At 42.8% G+C, this 12044-nt stretch overlaps 1 protein-coding gene across 1 annotated transcript in view; it reads right to left on the minus strand.

Annotated features, from left to right (window-relative positions):
* Positions 1-12044, minus strand: part of PIPOX (pipecolic acid and sarcosine oxidase) — a 135158-nt gene that overhangs the window by 22967 nt on the left and 100147 nt on the right. The gene's annotated exons all lie outside the window — the stretch shown is intronic.

Here is a 12044-nt window from a genome sequence, read left to right on the forward strand (position 1 = left end):
AGGTCCTTATCTCACCTGGGCCAACGCTACCGCTAGGCAAACTAGGCAGCTGTGTAAGGAACACTGCCGCCTAGGGCGCATCCAGAGCTGTTGCTTCCATTAGGTGGCTTAAGCAGTTGCCTTTCTGCACCAGGATGGGGGGGGGGGCAGTACAATCCCCAGCCAGGCAACCACTTGCACAGGCAACGGGGAGGAGCCAGCTCCCATCCTAGCAGAGATGTCCCGATCATACAGTGAGTGCCTGGATTTGGAAGGGAGGAACCTCCAGCCTCAGCCCCCTCCATAGAGGACATATTGGTTTGGTATGGAAGAGCTGGCCCTGTCTGGATGGATGACCCCTGCAGGATATCGGCGGAGCTCTGGACAGGGATGTGATTCTGCTTTATGGCCCATATGGCTGCCCCGCACCTGCTCCATTGTCCCCCCTCCTGTCATACTGCCCCTCACCTGTCCCGTCGGAATGTAAGTAGTTTTGTTTAGGGTGCAAAAAAAGTACATACATACATAAGCCTACTAGGGCCAATTTAGGCTGCCCTCAGATGGATCGAAATTTGCCAGATTCAGCAGGGACCAGCCGAATTTCGATCCATCTATGCCCGTTTCTGTTGGAAAACTGTTGCTGATCAGTGCTTGGAGACTTCAATCACTGATCAGTGTATTCTGACAATGCAGGAGTCCTACTGTCAGAATAAAATGGCACAGCGGGAAGAATTGCATGTGTGGATGGGGCAATCCGTTCATTTTTTTTCTCCAAAAAAGCCCTATGGCACAGATGAGGCATCTATGGCAAGCTTGAAACAGGAGCCAATTAACCTATTAGCATATCATTAGAGTGTTGGAGGAACCTGGAGTATCTGGAGGAAACATGCGAGTACAGGGCGAACATGCAAACTCTATACACATTTCGGTTTATAGTAGTAAATTCAATGAATATTGAGTGGGTTGCCAATATTTGTATACACATTACAAATATTATTATTATTATTATATTATTAATAATGATTTATATAGCACCTAACAGTTTACACAGCGCTTTACAATGTAGAGGGAGACAGCACAATTACAGTACACATAATGTTATCTTAATTAATATACCTTTTATTTTGACAAAATCCATTGCTAATAAATGTTTCTTTTAATGCATTTAATGTTTGTGAATTTTTCTTTGTGATTGTAATAATAATAGAATGCATTTCATATTAAGCTGCTCAATTAAATTAAACTAGAACCGAAATTTGAAGGCTGTCACTGCGAATTCATGAAAATGCCAGCTGCCTTCCTACCTCTGGCCTCAATACTTTGCGTCACTGACCCCTATAAGCATGAAGCTAGTCGGAGAAGAATCAGAGCTGCTTTCTCTAGGTATATGGCTCAAAAAGTATTAAATCCTTTGGCTCAAAATGACAAAGAGACAATGAAATGAGAGTTGACCTATGGCAGTCCGTGTATTTTCTCAGTGCAGGGTTCCTTTAAATAAATTCAGTTAATATATTTCCTCTCTCACCATTTTGGCGTTGATACATTTTGTGTAGGTGGCACTATATGGAAATTTCTTCACATTTCACAGAGGTGCTCAATATGCCCGCTGCCACCTAAAAAAAATGTTTTCACCTTCTCTCATGGCAGGAACAATTCTGTTTAAATATGAATTAAATTCTGTTTACTGTGTACATCACCACTGGCTTGCATTGCCAGTCTACTAGCATATGTATGAAGTTCTGCAGATGGAACTACTTGAAGCATTGTTCATAGGGTGAGATAAACTGAGCTGCAATATGTTTGTATTTGTCTCTGAGTGCCCTCATCTACACAAACATTAACATAATATCAGCATTGCTCATGAAGTGATTATCTAATTACTATAACAAGCATTATGTCTATGCCTTATGCCTGCTACTGAGACGGCGCACAATGGCCTCTATTCCCAATGTTAAATGTCAAGCAACTTTATAATCATCGCTAATTGTTCATAAATCCAAGATTCTGCAATGCAATTATACTGCAACCCACACACACATTCTAACTGATTGGTTTTATGTTTTAGTATTCGAATGTCATAGGGGTTATTTACTTTACATTTGGACACAACATTTTGCTAAAATGACTAAAGGAGAAAAGCAAACATGGAAAATGTATAACTGGAACTCCACTGTAGAATATTTTGAGTTTAAAGTAGAATTAAAGCGGTATTAAACCCAAAATCAAAATTTAACATATTGCAGCTTACCAAACATTAGATGTAGTGGCTGAATTCATTTTCACAGTTGTTAAAGTGGTTCCAAAGTTAGAAGGTTTTTTTATCTTAATGCATTCTATGCTTTAAAATAGAAAAAAAAACTTCTTTGTGCAGCAGCCCCCCTAATATTTACTTGAGCCCATCTCTATCTAGCGATGTTACACAAGAGCCTCGGCTATCCGGGACTCCCCTCCTTATTGGCTGAGATAGCAGCGGGGCGCGATTGACTCCCACTGCTGTCAATTAAAGTCAGTGAGCCAATAAGGAGAGAGAGGGGGCAGGCCAAACCACGGCTCTGTGTCTGAATGGATGTTCAGAGCAGCAACTTGGCTCTGGTGTCCCCTTGGCAAGCTGCGTGCTGTGGGGGCACTCGGCAGGAGGGAGGGGCCTCCCATCGAGCCACCCAGACCCCCTTTTTACTTACCTGAACCGTTCCATCGACAGGGACGAGCACAGCAGCTCCAGCCACTGTCTCGTGACCTCATTGGATAGATTGATAGCCATTGGCTCCCACAGCTGTCAATCAAATCCAGTGACACGGGAGTCGGGGGACAGGGGCAAATCCTGCTGTCTGTGTCAATGGACGCAGCAGGAGGACTCGGGAGTGCGCCCACACGGGTGTCCCCTTGGAATGCGAGCCTCCGAGGGTGCACTCGATGCAGGGAGGATCACCGCTAAGGGACCCCAGAAGAGGAGCGGGGCCACTCCGTAAGGACATAAGACTAAAGCAAAAGATACGTTTTGAATCATGGATGTAGGACAGTAAGGAGTGGAACGTTACCAAAATACCTCAGGTTGGTCAGCTCTCAGAGTTCTATGACGTGGACAATACTGTGAATGCCTTATACCCCAAGCGGGTAAGAAAATTCTAGGGAGTGCAGTCATAATAGGAGCACGGATAACTCACGTATGCTGCGTGTTCACCTCCTGAAGAGGAAATTTGATCAGCGTTATCCTAATATTTTTTCACCAGCACAAATCACTTTATTGGACACCAATTGCTCAATGCAATGCGATTTTCATATTTTGATTGCATTCATATTTTGCATCTCGATTTTATGTTCACTATTTGTATGCACACATTTGCACATGATTGTATATCAAATTTACCTTTATATTTATATACTATTATTAGTTGTTATTTTGGTATAGTGGTATGTGAGCATATTTGATCATAGTATTTCAATTTTGAATCACTGGATATTATTAATTTTTAGTATTATTATTATCATATCACTAACATTAAAAAAAAATTTGCATTATTTTTATTAATGAACAGCACCACACCTACTTCATTTTTTCTTTTCTTACCATTTACCTTACCCGGGTGGGAGTAATTAGTAGAGGCAGCAGTTCATTTGATTCTCATTTTTTTCCACATTTCACACACTTAAACTTTTTTTTTCTGCTGGTATTATCTTTTAATACATATTTTTTTCTTCCTTTGCACGGAATCATATACATCTATATTTTACTTTTTGCTATAATAATTATCCCACATTTATTTTCAAAAAAACAATTTTTTTTCTCAGTTGAGGCTGATATGTATTCTTCTACATATTTTTGGTAAAAGAAAATGCACTAATCGTATATTGATTGGTTTGGGCAAAAGTTATAGTGTCTACAAAATAGGGAATATATTTATGGCATTTTTATTATTATTTACTTTTTTTTACTAGTAATGGCGGCAATCTCCGATTTTTTATCGGGACTGTGATATTGCAGCAGACAGATTTTGATACATTTTTGGGACCTAAAATACAATATGCTAAAGGGGGATAACGCACAAGGTGTGGCAGCGGTCAAATAATAAGGATTTATGCCATTTGGGACACATATGGATGAACTGTTTTGATCGCTTTTTGATTACACAGATTTACTGGATTAATGGACTTTATGTTTATTTGAACTTTGAAGCGCTGCTAATGCTGGTTTTAATTAGCATATTGTATTTTATATCTGTTTGTTTATAGTAGCTGCTATAATTTTATACATCTTGGAATTTTACTATAAGCGCTGGGAGTGGGTTAGTCTGGCTACTCTGGTATACTTACTTTTCCACATTTTTTCTGACATTTTTGGGACCATTGACAATTATACAGGGATCAGTGCTATACAAATGCACTGATTACTGTATAAATGTCACTGGTAGGGGTTAACACTAGGGTTGATCAAGGGGTTAACTGTGTTCCCTAGGTGTGTTCTAACTGTAGGGGGGGTGGGACTGACTGGAGGAAATGACAGATCTGTGTTTATACTTAGTATGAACACATAATCTGTCTCTACTCCCCTGAAAGAGCCGGGATTTGTGTGTTTACATACAATGGTAAGGGGGGCTCCCCTCTTACTGATGTAAGAGGGGAGCAAGGGCACTGATATAAGGGGGAACTTTTATATCAGTGGTCCCCTTATCTTAGGGTCCCTACTCCCCTCTTACATCAGTGTCCCCTGCAGATTCTTTTCAGCAGATGGCAGTGGCAGGGCAGTCTGTCTGTGGCATGGAGCGGTCATGCGTTGCACTGACCTAAAGTTTCTGGTGCAGTCCAGGGCACTGAAGGCCGTAATGGATCCTCTTCTCCTCCCACTCCCCCTTCTTGCAGATTGTTTTAAATTTGTGAAAAAGGTGCCTTTGCCCGCACTGGTTCAGCGGACCACCCCATCCCCCACGCCAAGCCGAGCCCTTAAGTGGCGCGCCCCGCCCCCATAGCCGAGCTGAGCCGATCCTTTCAGTGGACTGCCCCCGAGCCAAGCTGAGGTGAGTCCTTCAGTGTACTTGCTCCGCCCCCTGAGCCAAGCAGAGATGTGGAATAAACCAAGAGGCCTGGGGAGAGGAGGGAGAGCGGGTGGATCAACACAGGAGGGTGAATGACAGTGGCTGGATCAACACAGGAGCTTGCCTTGTTTCTGTCCATCGAAAATTACAGACCGGACGGGGACAATGGCAAAGCTCCCTTGGTCAAGACACAGCACTGGACCAGCTGTCACTGAGCCATCGGCCGACCAGGAGACTCCCGGTGGTCATGATGGCCAGTACATGCCTGGAAGTAGGAGTAGGGTTGGGGCTTCGGGGCTTTGGGGCTGCTGCCGCTGTGTAGATATGTGGCTGTAGTTTGACCAGGAGCACTGAGGGGAGACTTAGCAACACATTCTGGCTTGTGAGCGAGCCCACAGGTGCATCAGCAAAGAAAGCGGCTTCCTATGGTGGCACACTGAGAAGAGGAGGGGCCCAGAGCAATGGCAGGGGACCCAAAAAGAGGGGGTTCAGGGCTGCTCTGTGCAACACCATTGCACAAAGCAGGTAAGTATGTTTATTATTTAAAAAAAAAATGGAACACCACTATAAAATACACATAATCCAAACACTCATATTTCCAGATTTTACTTTGAATTCACCAAACTCCCTTCAGTTTTCATGAAACACCCACCCTATTTATATCCCATCTTTGCAAAGAAAAGAGATTTACTATGGACCAGAAAGTGATTTATATATAAATGCAATATGTAGCACAAATACATTCAGGGGAATTCTATAAACCAGGGATATGCAATTAGCGGACCTCCAGCTGTTGCAGAACTACAAGTCCCATGAGGCATAGCAAGACTCTGACAGCCACAAGAATGACACCCAGAGGCATTATGGGACTTGTAGTTGTGCAACATCTGGAGGTCCGCTAATTGCATATCCCTGCTATAAACACTCAACCAGACCAGAGTTTGAAGATGCTGCTTTACAATTAAGAGGTTAACAAGGATTCCACAATTCATTATTGCGCTCCAACCTTTTTAGAATCTCTGTAAAGAGCCCTATTTGCTAGATGTTGAAGCTTGAAGCTGATAGTTGCTGAAGTTCAATGGTTAGCAAGTATTACTAGTCAGACTCACTACTAGCCTCAGCAAACACACATGCCAGTGGAGCTTGTCCTTCACATATATGTTCACATATAATTTATTAAGAGCAATTCAATGTTGAACAAAGCCAACTGGGTTAATGTTTATGGGATGCGCTAAAGTAGAAGCTGTAGGAATAAATCTTAGCACAGCATCAGCATTTACCTTGCTGGTGAGGACTGCTGTGATATGCTAATAAAGTGGATTTTCAGGGTCCTGTCACGCAGGGCATGTGATTACAGCTTAACAGGGCCACAGAGACAAGCTAGTAAAATGCTATTCACTTTTTTTTACTTGTCAGCTGTGGCACAAAATGTATTAATTTGACCTTGTATTACATATATTTAAAATATTTTAAAGCTCAATTGAAGTCAGTTACTGTGGATACTACTGTATTAACGGCCTCATTTTTTATAGTCTTACCTCTACCTTTTCTTATAGCAATATCATTCCTCCCAACTTTTGGACTTCAGAGTGAGGAACAATTGAGGGAGTAAGTGAGCTGTGGCGCACGTAATGGCAAAATGTGGGTGTGGCCAAAGTTGTAATAGTGGGAGGGGCTTACGGGGTGTGATTAAACAAAACCCAGCTCTCTCACCAATGCCCCCCAGCTCTCTCACCAATGCCCCTCCAGCTCTCTCTCCAGTGCCCCATCTAGCTTTCTCAGCAACGCCCCCCCCAGCTCTCTCACCAATGCTCCCCCTCCTCTCTTACTAATGCCCCCTCCTCTTTTACTAATGCCGCTCAGCTCTCTCACCATTTCCCCCCTCCTCTCTTACTAATGCCCCCCTCAGATCTCTCACCAATTCCCCCCTCCTCACTTACTAATGCCCCCCCAGCTCTCTCACCAATTCCCCCCTCCTCTCTTATTAATGCTCCCCCAAAACTCTCTCACCAATTCCCCCCTCCTCTCTTACTAATGCCCCCCAAAGATCTCTCACCAATTCCCCCTCCTCTCTTACTAATGCCCCCCAACAATCTCTCACCAATTCCCCCCCTCCTCTCTTACTAATGCCCCCTCAGCTCTCTCACCAATGCTCCCCCTCCTCTCTTACTAATTTCCCCCCAGTTCTCTCACCAATGCCCCCTCCTCTCTTACTAATGCCGCCCAGGTCTCTCACCATATACCCCCTCCTCTCTTACTAAAGCCCCCCAGCTCTCTCACCAATTCCCCCTTCTTCTCTTACTAATGCCCCCCAGCTCTCTCACCAATTTCCCCCTCCTCTCTTATTAGTGTCCCCCCCAGCTCCTCCACAAATGCAGGGTGGTATGTATCCTTGTGCTTTTTTAAGCATAGTACCACTGACACTCAGAGTGTCGGGGCTGTAGCATAGAGCGGAGGAGGAGTTTTACAGTACTTCACTCCACTCCATGCTACAATCTTGACAGGCGGGGGAAGGAAGACACCTCTGGCATCCCCAATGTAAGGGCAGCAATGTGGGCAGTTGTGACGCCAGGACCCATGGCACCCAACAGCAAATGTGGGCCAAGCAGGTGGAGTGCTTCTGTGTGACAATTTCAGTTGCTCTTACCTTTCAGGAGCCACTGACAGACAGGATTGGGGCTGTTAAGGGGTGGGATCAGAGCCACTGGCAGATGGGATTAGGGCTGCTGAGAGCCAGTGAATGGGTCCACCAGCAGATGGGATTGGGGCTGCTGAGAGCCAACATGATGACAACTGAGAGGCAGGATTGGGGCCGAAAGAGGGGGCATAGCTATGAGTTGCGTGTAAATTATGTCATTGGTTGCTAGGACGCCGGCAGTCCTAACTACCGGTGACTGCATTGAGGAGGGGGAAGCAGAGATTGCCGGGTAAATCTTCTCCCAGGAATCCTTACTTGGAGCTGTCTGTGAGAGCACACATTGCACCTATTGAGGATACCATTATGGAGTGGAGCCCAAGGCTGGAACGTGTTCCAGCCCTGGGTTCTGGGACTCCAGCCCAGATCCACGGGACCCCGAGACTTACTTCAAATCGCGGGATGGTCACGTGAAATCTGGGACGGTTGGGAGGTATGCAGTATCATAATGATTATGCAGACACCAGAGTTTCCCAGTATACTCTATAAACGAACAGGCCCCTGATCACGCATTTTGTCCTACTGTCCCCAGCCACTATGTGAGAATACCTGTGCTGGAGGTCGTGGCCATTACTCATTTATGCAAGTATAGAGCTCTGGAGTGTGAGAGCAGGAAGAGCTTTTTAACTTAAACAATAAAGTATTGTGAAGCATTTTATGCAAAGAAGTAGTAAGAAAAAAAGTATATCTCTAAAAAAAAGAACAAAAAGGAGTGCACCTCATTTTAAGAAAAGCATAAACAGAAGTTACCAAATTTGCACAAATATCGAAATTACAGTCTAGAATAAGCTGAGATATATTATCACATTTATATAATGTCTTTTCAAAAGCACTGTTTGAAAAGACACCGCTGGATAAAATGAGCCTAAAGCAGTTGTAGAAACATTCATTGGGGGAGGTTAAGCTGGGGTTGGGGCTGGAGCCTTTCTTGCCTCTGCATCTCTGCATGACCAGGCTGTCAAACCAGCTCTCCCATGGTAATAAAAAAAAAAACTTTTAGGAGGGAAAAGAACTTACATTTAAATGCCCATCAATGCAGCCTTGTCAGTGTCATTTGCAGCCTTGCATTGCAGCCTCGTCAGTCATTTGCAACCTTCCATTGCAGCCTTGTCAGTCATTTTCAGCCTTGTCAGTTATTTTCAGCATTGTCAGTTATTTGCAGGCTTGTCAGTGTCTTTGCTGTTTAAAAAGGGCGCCGCAGAGATACAGAGCGGATGTCCTGTGTATCTCGGCGGCGCTCAGTATTTCTCGGCCGTTCTCGGCGGCTTTTGGCTATTTTTGGCCGCACTCTGGTGTTCTCGGCTATTTTCGGCCATTCTTGGCTATTTTCGGCCATTCTTGCCTATTTGTGGCTGCACTCGGACATTCCCGGTGGCTTTCGGCTTTCCAAAAGCCACCAAGAATGCCCGAGTGTGGCCAAAAATAGCAGAGAACGGCCAAAAATAGACGAAAGCCGCCAAGAGTGGCAGAAAAGGTTAGAAACGGTGGGGGATCAACATATAACACGCACCCATGATTTTTCCCTGATTTTAAGGGGGAAAAAGTGCGTGTTATACGCCGATAAATGCAGTAGTTAATTTTTTTTTGTGTTCAAATATACACCTATGCCACGAATACACGAGCGGAATGCCTGACAGTAAAAGTATAATGGAAGCTTTTCATCGTATATTCCGATCGTGTGTATACCTCATTGGACTTTTTTTTTTTCGAAAATTCTGAGGGACCGAGAAATAGAACACGTTCTAAATATTTCCGACGGAACCAGTTCCTATCGGGATAAACCGCTCGTCTGTATGCTGTTCCGACGGACCAAAAACAACGCATGCTCTGAAGCAAGTACGAGACAGAAGCTATTGGCTACTGGCTATTGAACTTCCTTTTTCTAGTCCCATCGTTCGTGTTGTACGTCACCATGTTCTTGACGATCGGACTTTGGTGTGATTGTGTGTACACAAGACAGTTTCAACAGAACTTAGAGTTTAACCCGACGGGAAAACCGGTCCTGTGTACAGGGCATTGGTTTTTGTGGCACTATAATAGCATATTTTTGTACCATAAATATAATTTTAGTACCTTTATTAAAGAGAAAAATCATAAAATAAAATGTGATCTTTCGATGAGCTACCTTAGTTCTGAGATGAAAGCAAATATTTTGGTAAATTATATACTGTCTAACTATATCACAGCAACCCCCTTTCCACCTCGTTCAGCGGTGACCTTAGGGCTGGCGGACAGCAGCTGTCATTTTGGCACCCTATGCTGGCCTAGGCACTGTTTGTTTGGCATCTTTGCATTGGATGCAGAAGACCTTGTCCTGGCACTGATAACTGTTTATACTTAAACTTGCCCCACTGCATATGTTTCTTTTCTGATGATCTGGAAAATCCATCCCCTTATATAACCTCACACCAATTCCAAAGATGCCAAAATGTGTGCAGACAAAAGATCCACTGCAAAATATATATGGATTAAATGGAGGAAGGGCATTACTAAGAGGGAGTTCAATCACGTGCCCCCTTGTGCAAAAATCTATTTTGTGCACAACAATCTATAGTTATTATTCAGAGATGATCTTTCATCTTTTGAATCACTCTGAGCTGGTACATTCAGGTTCCATAGTTTGTATTTACTGTGCTACACCTTAGATTTACCCATTAATATGTGTTCCATTTATTGGATGGCAAAAGACAAAAGAAAAAAAATTGGTGTAAGGCAAATCATTTACCAGGGCAGAGGATGAATATGTAATAATAACATGGCTAGTGGAAAAGTGGAAAAACGGCTTTTATATTGTGGCAGGACCATGCTGCACCATATGAAATCAATCGTCACAGCAAAACTTTCTAACTACAGCATGGCCACAGTATTTTACTGCCTGCTATTGCCTCATCCAGCACTGTTGTAGATAAATGACCCTGTTGTTTTTATATGAAGAACGTTCATATAAAGGGAAAAATAATCCCTAAAGGTAGATGGAAATTGACAGGAAAACACCACTTGGGTTCTGTATGGTTAGTTAGAAAGAAATTCAGGGCCACTGGAAAAGGACCTAGCGAAAGATATGAGCTGTTTGTTAGTGGAGGAGCTTCTAACATTGCAATGATATATATCACCCTAGGGAGGTTGACAGTTCCAGAAATCTTTTAACTGCATTTCTCTTTTCAAAAATCATCTGGTTTATTAAATGGAAAGAAAGAACACTATTCCACTGCCTGCTGGCTTTTGGGAGAATTTTTAATTCATGTAAAAATTGTTTGAGTATAGTTATACTTACAGTGGCAAGAAAAAGTATGTGAACCTCTTGGAATTAACAGATTTTCTGCAGTAATTTATAAAAAAAAGTGACAACAATAGAAAAACAAAATGTGCTTAAACTGTTAACACACAAACAATTAAACATTTTTTTATCTATCTTTATTGAACACACCCATTAAACAGCCACAATGCCAGAGGTAAAAGTAAGTGAAGCCGTAGACGAATTACTTCAATGGAGGCTAATTAGTGTCTTGCACACCTGGAGTCCATTAAATGAAATGAGTTTGGAGGTGTGGTATAGAGCTATTTTGATTGATTAAAGACAGTCAAACATTTTAAGACTGCTGTTTATAAGAAGCATCAGCTGATGTGAGCCATATCTCACAAAAAGGAGCTCTCCAAAGACATCTGATCAAGAGTAGTGGATCTGCATAAAGCTGTATAGGGATACAAATCAATCTCAAACTGTTTAAACATTTACCAGTCGACAATTAAATCAATTGTCTACAAAAAGAGAGAGTCTAATACTGTGACTACTCTTCCTAGAAGTGGGCGCCCAGTCAAAATGATGACCAGCTATTAACTCCAAAAGTTCATTTACATTTTCCTCCAGCAGTGTTAATTCTTAATGAGTGTGTTCAGTAAAGACACAAGAAATTAGAATTGCTTGTTATCAGCTTAAGCACATTATGTTTGTCTATTGTTGTGACTTAGATGAGAATCAGATCACATTTGATAGCAAATTTCTGCAGAAAAACAGCTTATTCTAAGGGGTTCACATACTTTTTCTAGCAACTGCATATATACATTAGACCTGCATTAAATAACCATTCTGCCAGACAAAAACAGAATGGCACACAAGAGGGTACCGAAACACACTGGTAACACAACTAAAAGTCTATAAAGTCCAGGAAGTATACGTATGCAGCATTAGTGGCAGCTCCCTTGAGAGCAAAGCAGTCTCTGGAAGAACAATGGGAGAAAAACAAAGTGCGCCAAAATCTAAGTGCAGCAAAAGATGTTTTCTCACAATAGGTTATATTGCCTTTTGTCCAGGTTCCATGTGAATTTCTGTATAGACTGTT

Source organism: Lithobates pipiens, unplaced genomic scaffold (assembly GCF_037356315.1).
Source record: "Lithobates pipiens isolate NorthernLeopardFrog02 unplaced genomic scaffold, aLitPip1_a1.2 Scaffold_16, whole genome shotgun sequence".
Classification (NCBI taxonomy): domain Eukaryota; kingdom Metazoa; phylum Chordata; class Amphibia; order Anura; family Ranidae; genus Lithobates; species Lithobates pipiens.